The sequence below is a fragment of the Chiloscyllium punctatum genome, chromosome 23, assembly GCF_047496795.1.
Source record: "Chiloscyllium punctatum isolate Juve2018m chromosome 23, sChiPun1.3, whole genome shotgun sequence".
Classification (NCBI taxonomy): domain Eukaryota; kingdom Metazoa; phylum Chordata; class Chondrichthyes; order Orectolobiformes; family Hemiscylliidae; genus Chiloscyllium; species Chiloscyllium punctatum.
In genome coordinates, this window is record NC_092761.1 from 57492632 (window position 1) to 57506059 (window position 13428).

The 13428-nt window shown below is 44.0% G+C and overlaps 1 protein-coding gene and 1 pseudogene across 1 annotated transcript in view; one reads left to right on the plus strand and one right to left on the minus strand.

The window, feature by feature from the left end:
• The window catches only part of LOC140494087 (CMP-N-acetylneuraminate-beta-galactosamide-alpha-2,3-sialyltransferase 4-like), a 206610-nt gene that overhangs the window by 167415 nt on the left and 25767 nt on the right, over positions 1-13428 (plus strand). The gene's annotated exons all lie outside the window — the stretch shown is intronic.
• LOC140494285 (5S ribosomal RNA) lies at positions 3753-3871 on the minus strand (annotated as a pseudogene).

The following is a 13428-nucleotide window of genomic DNA, read 5'->3' on the forward strand; positions in this document are numbered from 1 at the left end:
GACATCATGGGGTGCCAAGTTAATGTTGAGAACTCCCAGAACAACTCCCTCCTGACTGTATCAAACTATGCTGCCACCTCTTACTGGCTTTGTCCTGCCTCTCTGTCAGGTAAGGTTCTTTGAACATGGCATCAGGCTGATGCTTGATTGTCTGTGAGACAGTTCTCCCAATTTCTGCATTCACCCCTAGTGCAGAAGGATGCTGTTGCAGGGTTGTATTTGCTCTTTTGTTTTTAGTGCCTGATGTCAGGTGGCTTGACCAGCTTCATTTCTTTTTTGAGACTTTCACACAGTTTATACAACTGAATGGCTTCTCGGCCATTTCAGTTCAGAAACACATGTAGGCCAGACAGGTAAGAATATAGTTTTCTTTCCCCAAAGGCATAGTTGAACACATGTGTTTTAAAATACTTTCATGATTATTATTGGATTTTTAATTTCAGATTTAACTGAATTCAAATTCAGCCATCTGTGGTGGTGAGATTTGAAGTGTGTCTTTGGATTACTAATCCAGTGACAACATCACTCGGCCATCTCCTGCCCCAATTGCTTATAATTCTTTACTCTTTACTCAGCGATTAAATCTTTACTCAGCGAGTCGTGAGTTCATGGAATGTCCTGCCAGTAGCAGTGGTGGACTCTCCCTCTTTATGGGCATTTAAACGGGCATTGGATAGGCATATGGAGGATAGTGGGCTAGTGTAGGTTAGGTGGACTTGGATCGGCGCAACATCGAGGGCCAAAGGGCCTGTACTGTGCTGTATTCTTCTATGTTCTATAATTGCTGGCCATATCTATTAACCTCATTAAACAACGATGCAATGCTTGCACATCTTCAGCCCTCTGGTACCAACCCAAATCCAAGGAAGATTGCAAGATAAATGTCACCGTCTCTCCAAATACCATTCTTGTTTCTTTCAATATCCTCGGATGCATCTGATCAGACCCTGGAACTCTATCAACTTTAAGCGCCAACAGTCTATTCAGTGCTCTACCTATTCGATGTCAAACCTTCCCAGTGACTAAATTTCCTTCTCTATCACTAAGGCCTGGGAAGTATCTGCCTTGTGGGTAAAAACAGATGGAATATATTTGTTTGATACTGTAGCCATTGCTCTCACCTCAGTGCCTCTTTTTGGCCCTAATCGACACCGCTCCTCTTTTTAATATTCTTTTATTATTGATAAATTATCAGAAGATTTTGGGATTTCTCTGGATCGAGTGATATCATTTTCCACCATCATCCTAAACGTTATAATCACTGTCCCCCAACAGCCTCCTATGGTCACTGCATCCACTTGGTCTACCTGATTCCCAAGACCCAGGCCAAACAGAACACTATTTCTTGTTGGATTAGTGGTGCTGGAAGAGCACAGCAGTTCAGGCAGCATCCAACGAGCAGCGAAATCGACGTTTCGGGCAAAAGCCCTTCATCAGGAATAAAGGCAGTGAGCCTGAAGCGTGGAGACATAAGCTAGAGGAGGGTGGGGGTGCGGAGAAAGTAGCATAGAGTACAATGGGTGAGTGGGGGAGGAGATGAAGGTGATAGGTCAAGGAGGAGAGGGTGGAGTGGATAGGTGGAAAAGAAGATAGGCAGGTCGGACAAGTCCGGACAAGTCAAGGAGACAGTTATTGAGCTGGAAGTTTGAAACTAGGATGAGGTGGAGGAAGGGGAAATGAGGAAGCTGTTGAAGTCCACATTGATGCCCTGGGGTTGAAGTGTTCCGAGGCGGAAGATGAGGCGTTCTTCCTCCAGGCGTCTGGTGGTGAGGGAGCGGCGGTGAAGGAGGCCCAGGACCTCCATGTCCTCGGCAGAGTGGGAGGGGGAGTTGAAATGTTGGGCCACGGGGCTGTGTGGTTGATTGGTGCGGGTGTCTCGGAGATGTTCCCTAAAGCGCTCTGCTAGGAGGCGCCCAGTCTCCCCAATGTAGAGGAGACCACATCGGATACAATAAATGATATTAGTGGATGTGCAGGTAAAACTTTGATGGATGTGGAAGGCTCCTTTAGGGCCTTGGATAGAGGTGAGGGAGGAGGTGTGGGCACAGGTTTTACAGTTCCTGCGGTGGCAGGGGAAAGTGCCAGAATGGGAGGGTGGGTCGTAGGGGGGTGTGGACCTGACCAGGTAGTCACGGAGGGAATGGTCTTTGCGGAAGGCGGAAAGGGGTGGGGAGGGAAATATATCCCTGGTGGTGGGGTCTTTTTGGAGGTGGCGGAAATGTCGGCGGATGATTTGGTTTATGCGAAGGTTTGTAGGGTGGAAGGTGAGCACCAGGAGCGTTCTGTCCTTGTTACGGTTGGAGGGGTGGGGTCTGAGGGCGGAGGTGCGGGATGTGGACGAGATGCGTTGGAGGGCATCTTTAACCACGTGGGAAGGGAAATTGCGGTCTCTAAAGAAGGAGGCCATCTGGTGTGTTCTATGGTGGAACTGGTCCTCCTGGGAGCAGATACGGCGGAGGCAGAGAAATTGGGAATACAGGATGGCATTTTTGTAAGAGGTAGGGAGGGAAGAGGTGTAATCCAGGTAGCTACCCTCCTCTAGCTTATCTCTCCACGCTTCAGGCTCACTGCCTTTATTCCTGATGAAGGGCTTTTGCCCGAAACGTCGATTTCGCTGCTCGTTGGATGCTGCCTGAACTGCTGTGCTCTTCCAGCACCACTAATCCAGTATTTGGTTTTCAGCATCTGCAGTCATTGTTTTTACCTTACTATTTCTTGTTGGACAGGGCACATACGGCTGTAGGAAATACTTCAGAAACTAATTTAGGAGTGCCTGCCTCTTTCTGCCTCTGGTGCTACCACTATCCCATCTATACCTGTGTAGTTACGATACTCCATTATAATAACTCTATCCACCCATGTGCACACATTACAATTATACATCCACAGAGATAGTTTCAATGTCACCACACACGTGCACTCTGCACTACTTCAAAAATGCACACGTGTGTTTACAGGAACAAGCATATACATGTTTAAACTGGTTTGGCTTCAAATTTAGTGTGGCCAAGAAGGAGGGAGACAGACTGTGATGGCAGGAGGAAGACTGAGGAGGGGCTGCTGGGTATAGAAGGGGTACTTCAACAAGACTGCAGTGGGGATAGTAGTCCCTCTCCTCCCATCACCATTTCAATAGTCTGCTTCTTTTTGACAAATGCACAATTCCTTTTTGCATGACGTCATTGGAATGAATGTTAAAAATCACACAACACCAGGTTTTCATTAAACAGGTTTATTTGGAAATACAAGCTTTCAGAGCAGTGCTCCTTCATCAAGTAGCTAGTCACGAGCTTCCTGACGAAGGTACAGCACCCAAAAGCTTGCTGTTCCAACAAGCAACCTCTGTGTGATTTTTAACTTTTGTCCACCCCAGTCCAACACTGGCACCTCCACACATCATTGAAAAGCTACATGATGACGCTGTGTTTTTGGAATTATGCACATTAGATTACTTACAGTGTAGAAACAGGCCCTTCGGCCCGACAAGTCCACACCAACCTGCCGAAGCACAACCCACCCAGACCTATTCCCCTACATTTACCCCTTCACCAAACACTACAGGCAATTTAGCATGGCCAATTCACCTAACCTCCACACTTTTGGATTGTGGGAGGAAACCTGAGCACCCATGCAGACATGGGGAGAATGTGCAAACTCCACACAGAGTCGCCTGAGGCAGGAATTGAACCTGGGTCTCTGGCGCTGTGAGGCAGCAGTGCTAATCATTGTGCCAGCATGCCGCCCACCTTTTTAGCCTACTGCACCTGGTATTCCCATGCGGTCTCCCATCCAAGTACTAACCAGGCCTGAGTCTGTTTAGCTTCCGAGATTAGACAAGATGAGACATTTTCAGACGAATATGGCGGTAGGCATGAGCAGTTGCAAGTGATATTTATGTCATACCTCTAGCAACTGAATTTTCTTCAGTGATAATAGGAGTGGAAAACATTTCCGACAACATATAATCATAGATTTCTATCCTGTTGCTGATATGAAATTAGATTACTTACAGTGTGGAAACAGGCCTTCGGCCCAACAAATCCACACCAACCCTCCAAAGAGGACCCACCCAGACCCGTTCCCCTACATTTACCCCTTCACCTAACACTACGGGCAACTTAGCATGGCCATTTCCCCTAACCTGCACATTTTTGGACTGTGGGAGAAAACCGGACACCTGGAGGAAACCCACGCAGACACGGGGAGAATGTGCAAACTCCATACAGCAGTTTCCTGTGGCGGGAATTGAACCCGGGTCTCTGGCGCTGTGAGGCAGCGGTGCTAACCACCGTGCCACCATGCCACCCGTAATAGCTCTTCTATGCCAAGATATGTCATCTCAATTGATGCCTTTCTTTTAGATTTTGTGGTCCAAAAAGTGAGGCCAGAAAGCCCAATTAAATCTTTTCTGGATTGTCACTTGGCCAATTGTTCAACAGATTTTGTTCAATACCTGATTTCTCCTTGACCTGAAGTTCCATAACTAATTGTTCCTTGACCAGCTGACCTCACTGGTGACGTCTTGATGAGAATTGACAAAATTGGCTGTCTTTTGTTCAGTTGCTGTTGACTTTAATTAACTATAACAAATTTAATGAGGTTAAGGTCAAGATGTGCATTCATCCTCAAGAATGAGACATTGTGACTGTGCAGTGCATATATATTTTCTGGTCTATTATACTCTTTTCGCTTTGCAGTGTTTCAAGTAGCTACACTTAAACATGAGAACGATACTTCCTAAACCATGCTGTTTCACCATGGTTGGCTGCAACTTTTATTTATTCATCCATGTTACATGATCTGATAATTCAGTCATTTTTCAAATTAATGCGATCCACTTTGACATAAATTGCTTCTTGCCAAAACAATTGATTGGATCACCAGGTTACCCTAAGAATAAATTGGCTATGTCTCCTATTTCCAGTTGTTTTACCGCATTACCATCTTTGTGTGAGCCTTTATTTACTATTTATTACTCTGTAACTGCATCCGACTCTGTATATCGCTGGAAGTGATCTGCTACTTTACAGAAGTGGCATTCTCTCCTAATAGCTGGGCACAGGTTGTGCCTATAAGGTTTCCATGTCCCACAGCGCTGACACTGGCTGTTAGTATCTGCTGAAAATGTGTTGCTGGAAAAGCGCAGCAGGTCAGGCAGCATCCAAGGAAAAGGAGAATCGACGTTTCGGGCATAAGCCCTTCTTCAGGAATGTTAGTATCTGCTGTCTGGTCTATTCTTTGTGTTGATTGGTTACGAGTGTCTTTAAACATTTTAAACCGTTGTAAACAGAATTAATTTTATTGCGGTCTGTGATACGCTTGATCTTTACTTTTCCAATTTTCTTTGTGGATCTCTGTGATTGCAGCTTCCAATTCCATTTGAATTGCTTTCTCTAAAATCAAAGCCTCTTTGGATGATAATAAGTCTGACAAATATTCATAATCAATTTCAATCAAAATCTACCTTTTATGAATTTTCATTTCAAAGCTTCTCTGTGACATTTTTCACTGATGTATAGAAATTTCCTCAGATGGTGATGGCGAGCACAAGGGGATATAGCTTTAAATTGAGGGTGATAGATATAGGACAGATGCCAGTGGTAATTTCTTTACACAGAGAATGGTAGAGGCATGGAACTTCCTGTCTGCAACAGCAGTAGACTTGCCAACTTTAAGAGCATTTAAATGGTCATTGGATAAGCATATGGATGAAAATGGACTAGTGTTGGTTAGAAGGGCTTCAGATTGGTTCCATAGGTTAACGCAACATCAAAGGCATGTACAGCGCTGTAATGTTATTTGTTCTATTAATTGGTTTATCTATGGATCCCCTGTATCCCCTGTATGCTGAATATTTTTATTTTACACTTTCAAGAATGACATTTATCTAAAGTAAATATGTAAAAAGCTTATAGAACTTAACAAAATGATCTATGCCATTTACACTTTGATGAACTATGAAGTCATTAGCCCTAGTCCAAATTAAATGTAAAAATATGTTTACTTGTTCAGCTTCTGATTTTAAATCCAGGTTGGAAGCAATTCTGCATAGATAGAATCATAGAATCATAGAGATATACAGCATGGAAACAGACCCTTCGGTCCAACCCATCCATGCCGACCAGATATCCCAACCCAATCTAGTCCCACCTGCCAGCACCCGGCCCGTATCCCTCCAAACCCTTCCTATTCATATACCCATCCAAATACCTCTTAAATATTGCAATTGTGCCAGCCTCCACTACGTCCTCTGGAAGCTCATTCCATATACGTACCACCCTCTGCGTGAAAAGGTTGCCCCTTAGGTCTCTTTTAAATCTTTCCCCTCTCACCCTAAACTTATGCCCTCTAGTTCTGGACTCCCCGACCCCAGGAAAAATACTTTGTCTATTTATCCTATCCATGCCCCTCATAATTTTGTAAACCTCTATAAGGTCACCTCTCAGCCTCCGATGCTCCAGGGAAAAGAGCCCCAGCCTGTTCAGCCTCTCCCTGTAGCTCAGATCCTCCATCTTGAGAACTGTTTACACCAAACTGTGAAAACCAATGTTCTATTTGGTTCAGTTCTGAACTTGAATCAGCCTGCCAATATTATTTTTACTGCCATTTCTACTTAATGTTTTTATTTATTCATCCTATTTTAAAGTTAGAACAAAGAGAACAAAGAATAATACAGCAGAAGAACAGATCGTTCAGCCCAGCAAGACTGTGCCACCATTTGATGTCTTTCTAAACTAAAACCTTTTACTTTTATGCTGTCCGTATCCCTTTGTTCCCTGCCTACTCATATATCTGTTAAGATGCCGTTTAAACATTACTATTGTCTCCACCTCCATAACCTGCTCTGCTAGCACATTCCAGGCACTTACCAGCATCTCTGTAAAAAACGTGCCACTCACATCTCCTTTAAACTTTCCCCCTTTTACATTAAACCTATGACTGCAGTGATTGGCATTTCTATCCTGCGAAAAAGAGTCTCATTATCTATTCTATGATTTGGAGGAGCCAGTGTAAGTTAAAAATCACACAATACTAGGTTATAGTCCAGCAGGTTTATTTGGAAGCACCAGCTTTCGGGAGTGCTGCTCCTTCATCAGATGGTTGTGGAGTATAAGATTGTAAGACACAGAATTGATAGCAAAAGTTTATTGTGTGATGTAACTGCAATTATATATTGAAAAAGACCTGGATTGTTTGTTGAGCCTCTCAGCTTTTGGAATGAAAATGTTGGTTTCAGTTCTTCCGTATGAAAATGACAGATCTGTTTTAAAGTTACCTTCTCAAGTGAACTTTAACAATTGGTGTCATGTTGGCCCAGATAATGCATTGAAGGTGTGAGGTGCCCTGTGTGAGACTGTGTGCCACAATGTTCAAACTGATTCTAATCTAAGAAATGGATTTACAGAATCTTACATAGATTCATGCAGTTTTTGAGCAAAACAAAATGAAATTCTGCAAGTACAAATTCACCCCACAAACTTTGTGTGTGTGTGTGTGTGTATATATAAAGGGGTATAAGTCTGTGAGAGGGTGTATGTGTGTGTGTGAGTGTAAAGAGGTATAAGTCTGTGAAGAGGTGTATCTGTGTGTGTGAGTGTAAAGGGGTATAAGTCTGTGAGAGGTTGTGTGTGAGTGTAAAGGGGTATAAGTCTGTGAGAGGGTGTGTGTGAGTATAAAGGGGTATAAGTCTGTGAAGGGGTGTGTCTATGTGTGTGTGACTGTAAAGGGATATAAGTCTCTGAGAGGGTGCCACAGCGAGAATGATCTCAGGAGATAGACACGTGCTGCAACCAACAGGGTACCCTTCCTTAACCAGTACTTCCCAGGAGCCAAAAAACTACACCATGTTCTTTGCAGCCTGCAACACATTATCAATGAGGATGAGCACCTCGCCAAGATCTTCCCCATACCTCCACTTCTCACCTTTAAACAACCACCAAACCTCAAACAGATCATTGTTTGCAGCAAACTGCCTGGCTTTCAGGACAACCCCACACAACCCTGTCATGGTAGATGCTGCAAAACGTGTCAGAGTGTCGACACGGGAACCACCATTACACGTGAGGCAGGCAGGTACTCATGCATCTCAGCCAATGTAGTCTATCTCATATGCTGCAAGCAAGGTTGCCTTGAGGCATGGAACATTGACGAGACCAAGCAGATGCTACGGTAACCGATGAATGGACACCACACACCAATCAACAGACAGGAGTGTTCCCTCCCAGTCAGAGAACACAAAGCCACTACATCCTTCTTGTAATGTGGCTATCAGAACTCTACACACTGTTCCAAATGTGGCCTAACTAAAGTTTCCAGCAATACATTCTCAGCTCTGATCTCCAGCATCTGCAGTCCTCACTTTCTCCCCTAACTAAAGTTCTGTACAGCTGCAACATGACTTATCATTTTTTTTTGTGCTGTATGCCCTAAACAATGAAGGCAAATGCCATTTGCCTTCTTGACCACCTAATGTGCCTGTGTTGCCACTTTCAGTGAACAGTGGACCGGAATGCTTAAATCCTTTGCAGGTTGATGCTACTAAGGATTCTGCCGTTTATTAGAAACCTCCTCCTCGCATTAGATCTTCTAAAATGTATCAACTCGCATTTGTCTGATAAAACTCTCTCTGCCATTCCCCTGCCCAAGTCTGCAGCCTTTCTATGTCCTGCTGTATTCTCTGGCAAAATGATGCAAAGTGTTTGGCAAGGACCTCAACCACTTCCTCCCGCTCCAAGCGTAAAAGTTCCATTCTTTGTCCTTGAGTGGCCCTATCTTTTCTCTAGCTACCCTCTTGTTCCTTATATAGCACGGTGGCTCAGTGGTTAGCACTGCTGCCTCACAGTGCCAGAGACCAAGGTTTGATTCCTGCCTCGAGTGACTGTCTGTGTGGAGTTTGCACATTCTCCTCGTGTCTGTGTGGGTTTCCTCCGAGTGGTCCAGTTTCCTCCCACAGTCCAAAGATATGCACGTTAGGTGAATTGGACATGCTAAATTATCCATAGTGTTCAGTGTGTTAGGTGCATTAGTTAGGGAAATCGATCTGGGTGGGTTACTCTTCGGAGGGTCAGTGTGGACTTGTTGGGTCGAAGGGCCTGTTTTCACACTGTAGGGATTCTTCTGTATGTATTAAATGCTTTGGAATTTTCCTTAATTCTGCTTGTCAAAATCCAAAGATGTGCAGGTTAAGTGGATTTTTAATATTAAATTGACCTGTAGTGCCCAGGGATTATAATTCTGTTGAATTTGCATAAACCACTTGTCAAAGCTCAACTGTGGTATTGCATATAACTCTGTGTGCAACACGACAGAAAGGATGTGAATCCATTGAAGAGAGTGCAGAAGTGATTTACAAGAATGATTTCAGGAATATGCTAATTCAATTATGAGGATAAACAAAGAAGTTGGTACTGATCTCTCTTAAAAAGTTTGAGAGGAGAGATGATACATGACCAGCCATATGGAATGGATAGGGAGAAACTGCTGCTGCTTGTAAAAGCAGTTAGAATGAGACAGCAAATATCTGAAATGACTTGCAAAAGGAGCAAGTATGAGAAAAGACGTTTCCCACTCACTCAGTGAATGTTTAGGTTATGGGTGTAGGTTTGCTCGCTAAACCTCAACCTGAGCTACAAACCTTCACAAACCTTGCACGTTTAGGTTATGGAATGCACTGCCTGGAGGTGTGGTGGAAGCAGGTTTTATTGAGGCATTGAAGGGGGCAGTGATGTAAATAGAAGTAATTTGAAGGGCATGGGAAAAAGCAGGAGATTCACCACTCGTTAATGAAGCCCGTTTGTAGATTCAGTGGGCTGAATGGCCTCCTTCTGCACTGTAACAACTCTGTGATCCATAAACGACAGATAAAAATTTCAACCAACTAAGTGAATCAAGAGCTGCTTAATAGCTGCACTATAATCAGGACACCAACTCTGAGATTTTAAGGTGGGTAATGAAGTGTTAGTTCATGGTCTTTGGGCAGGAAGCCAAGTTTAACTTATTCAGAACACCAATGTCAACTTTGCTGGGGGCACAATACTATTAACCATGCACACCATATCACGGTTTTTATTTAAGATTACTTACAGTGTGGAAACAAGTCCTGCGGCCCAACAAGTCCACACTGATCCACCGAAGCACAACCCACCCAGACCCCTACATTTACCCCTTCACCTAACATACGGGCAATTTAGCATGGCCGATTCACCTGACCTGCACATCTTTGGATTGTGGGAGGAAACCGGAGCACCCGGAGGAAACCCACGCAGACAAGGGGAGAATGTGCAAACTCCACACAGTCAGTCGCCTGAGTCAGGAATTGAACCTGGGTCTCTGGCGCTGTGAGGCAGCAGTGTTAACCACAGTGCCACCGACACCACATTCTATCATGGTATATCACAGTATATCACATTCTATCATGGTATATCATGGTTTATCACAGTATATCATAGTATATCACAGTATGTCATGGAATATCACAGTATATCACTGTTGATAAACAGACTGACACCTCTCTCCACATGTTGTAGAAAAGAATGAGGGCATTGGAGAAATGGATCATGAAAAGTCACAGTAAACTATTGGCATCAAATATTAAGGATGTAGTAGCAGCACATTTAGAAAATCATAATCTAATAAAGCAGACTCTGCACTGCTTCATAAAAGGGAAATCATGTCTGAATAGTTTATTGGCATTTTTGAGGAAGTCACAACCAGAGTGGACAGAGGGGAACCAGTAGATGTTATGTATTTGGACTTCCAGAAGGTATTCAGCAAGGTACCTCACAAAAGATCATAAGATAAGGACCCATGGTGTCAAGGTGGCAAATAGGCACATGTACAAAATTGGCACATGGACTGGAAACAGTGATAGGGGATATGGGACTCTTTCTCAGGTTAGCGATCCATGACCAGTAGGATTCCACAGGGTTCAATGCTAGGACTGCAACTGTTTACAATCTGCATGAATGATTTGGAGGAAGGAAGCAAATGTACTGGAGCCAAATTTGCAGATGGTTCAAAAATAGGTGAAAAGGCAAGTTACAAGAAAGATGCAAACAGATTACAGAGAGACATTGCTAGGTTAAATAAGTGAATGATAAGTAGGAACACAGAGTATAATGTGGGAAAATTAGGAGTTGTTATTTTTGGAAGGTAGAATAAAAGAACGGAATATGATTTAAATTGGGAATAGCTGCAGAAAAGTGCAACACAAGGGACTTGGGGTAGAGCTGCTGAGCATTTCCTGCTGTTTCTGTCTTTGATTCTGATTTACAGCAGTTCTTTTGGTTTCTATCTTAGAAAAATGTGTTTCCTCTGGTGGGTGAATTGTGTACAAGGGACTGTAACCTTTTAACAGGTGATGACCAGGGATTGGCTCATTCTGATGATGTTCTCGATGCAGCTGCACATGCCCACTGATGATATTAGGAAGCAGAATTGCCTCAACCAGGCCTGTGAGCATGAGGAACTTACTGCAAAGGCTGTAACTGCAGTGACATTGGGAATCTGCCGTGCTGAGATTGACTGGCTGATTTCTGTCAGGTGATGCTAAAAGACTCAGTGTAAAACTGGCTAATGGCTGTTGGATCAAATTCAGCAGATTGTGGATTGAGCTCTTGAATCATTAAATGATAGACTCAGAGTCAGAGAGGATGGAAACAGACCCTTTGGTCCAACCACTCCATGCTGAACATAATCCCAAACTAAACTAGTCCCACCTGCCTGTACCCGGCCCACATCCTTCCAAATTTTTTCTACCCATGTACTCATCCAAGAGTGTCTCTTAAACATTGTAACGGTATCTGCATCCACCACTTCTTCAGGAAGTTCATTCCACACGCGAACTACCCTCTGTACAAAAATAAAGTTGCCCCTCATGTCTTAATCATGTACGTCCTGAAGATGTCTCTGCAGAACTGGATGATCCAACCAGCAGTATCATTTATGTTTGTGTCCAGAAGTGCTCTTACACATGACTGACCCATTCTCTACTCCCCCATCAGCAAATCAAGTGTGTTTTTTAAAATCTATTAGCCACCATTTTCCAGTTGACTCATTTATGTGTAAAGTCAATAACTGCAATGCAGATTTAAAAGGGAACTAAGGGGCACAGAGGTGGAATGAGCTGCCAGAAGAAGTAGTGGAAGCTGATATTATTTCAACACTTAAGAGGCATCTGGATGGGTATTTGAATAAGAAGGGTTTAGAGGGATATGGGCCAAGTGCTGGCAAACGGGACAAAATCAGGTTAGGATATCAGGTTGGTTTGGACGGATTGGATTGAAGGGTCTGTTTCTGTGCTGTACATCTCTGTGGCTGTACTGGGGGCATGGGGCGGGGTGTGGAGCTGGGGGCAGAAGGGGAGGGAAATAGGACTGGCGGAGTTGCCAGCGGCCAATGCCTCTATGACTAGCTGAATGGCTTCCTCCTGTGCTGTAATGGTCCTGCGGTGAAATGTTTGTTTCCCCACATGCTCCTGTTTTCAGTGCTGGGCTGGGGATGTGGGATTGAAGGTTTGAGGAACTGACATTCCACAAAGCTCATGTCATCAACGTGATGTGGGAAAGGCTGTTTGAATTCGTTCCCAAATGAAATAGCTTTAAATGTGCAACTCCAGCTGTCCAATCAATTTCTCCTCCTGCAGCCTTGAGGGAAGTGGGTTATCGGCACTACACACCTGCAAACGTGACTCCGCAATTAGTCTCCGCAAGCTGTCAACACAATTATTAAATACAAAACAACAAATACAGTGTTGTTGACTAACGATTCATTTCACAATAATCCAGTCATAATATTGAGTACACTTTAAAACCACAGGAGGCTAGTAACAAACGTGTGCAGTTTCCAAGTGCTCAACATGCCTCCTCTCTGTTATTTATGTCCTTATGTTAAATCCTGAACCTCTTCACTGAGACTGGCCATTTCTATCTTGGTCACATTTCCTGGTTCTACCTTCTCCTTCTCTCTCATCTGCCACTTGGGTCCTCATCCTTTGTCCTTTGTTCCGACGCACTTCTGTTGGAATGCTGCTGCGTTAGCCTCCATAAACACAAGGATGTCTAAAACCCTGCTGCCCATTCATCATGACCTCCATTCTTTCAGGAGATGAACCCTTTGCTGGAAAAGCTATTGAGCCGAGAGGCTAGCTCCTCTGACTAATTATTTCAATCTCAGGGTCCTCTGGTCCTCAAACAATGGAAAGGGTTTCTCCGAATTAGATTAGATTCCCTACAGTGTGGAAACAGGCCCTTTGGCCCAACAAGTTCACACCGACCCTCCGAAGAGTAACCCACCCCGACCCATTCCCCTACATTCACCCCTGACTAATGCACATAACACTACGGGCAATTTAGCATGGCCAATTCACCTAACCTGCTCATCTTTCGACTGTGGGAGGAAACTGGAGCACCCGGAGGAAATCCACACAGA